This window comes from Mustela erminea, chromosome 16, assembly GCF_009829155.1.
Source record: "Mustela erminea isolate mMusErm1 chromosome 16, mMusErm1.Pri, whole genome shotgun sequence".
Lineage (NCBI taxonomy): Eukaryota > Metazoa > Chordata > Mammalia > Carnivora > Mustelidae > Mustela > Mustela erminea.
In genome coordinates, this window is record NC_045629.1 from 28,290,313 (window position 1) to 28,291,280 (window position 968).

A 968-nucleotide genomic window follows, 5' to 3' on the forward strand; every position below is an offset into this window, starting at 1 on the left:
CAAGCCCCACATCCGGCTCTCTGCTCAGCAGGGAGCCTGCTTCCTCGTCTCTCTCCGCCTGCCTCTCTGCCGACTTGTGCTCTCTGTCTGTCAAATAAATAAATAAAATCTTTAAAAAAAAAAATAAAAAAATAAAAAGTCTATTTTTTATAAGTTGTTCCCAGTTTTTTCCCCTCTTTCATTAATTTTCCCTTTAAAAATTCTTTTAATTCTTTGTTTCTCAAGGGAAACTTAAATAACATAAAATCAAGTCATAAGTGACTTAAAACCAATTTACAAAAGTTAACATGATTTCCCCTTTCGTAATGTACACATATATCAAATCACCAAGTTGTATGCTTTAAAATCTTAAAATTTTCTCAACTGTACTTCAGTAAATAATAACAGTCCTCACTTCGGCAGCACATTTACAAAACTGGACTGATATAGAGAAGACTAGAATGGGCTCTGCACAAGGATGACAGGCAAATTCGTGATGCATTCAGTATTTTTCTTCAATAACATCAATACACAAATAAATAATAACCATGATAATAAGATGAAATGAAAGCATTAAAAAGTAAACATGATTCTAAAACATTAATAAAAATACCGGGGTGCCTGGGTGGCTCAGTCAGTTAAGGGTCTGCCTTCAGCTCCTGCGATCAAGCCCTGGGCTCTCTGCTCCCAGGAGAGCCTGCTTCTCCCTCCCCCACTCCCCCTGCTTGCTCGGACGTGCTCTCTCTCTCTCTCCCTTTCTCTCTCTCTCTCATTCTGTCAAATAAATAAATAAACTTAAAAAAAAAATAAAAGAAAGAAAGAAAAGAAAATATCTCATGCCAAGAGTAAACTGTTTTGAAGTTCCTGGGTGGCTCAGTCATTAAGCATCTGCCTTCAGCTCAGGTAATGATCCCAGAGTCCTGTGATCAAGCCCCTCATTGGGCTCCCTGCTCCTCGGGAAGACTGCTTCTCCCTTTCCCACTCCCTCT

General features: G+C 39.0%; 1 non-coding gene across 1 annotated transcript; it reads left to right on the forward strand.

Annotated features, from left to right (window-relative positions):
• The first annotated feature begins 386 nt into the window (after positions 1–386).
• Positions 387–492, forward strand: LOC116575590. Its single transcript, XR_004279853.1, has one exon. It is a non-coding gene; the product is annotated as a U6 spliceosomal RNA (small nuclear RNA).
• The last annotated feature ends 476 nt before the right edge of the window (positions 493–968 follow it).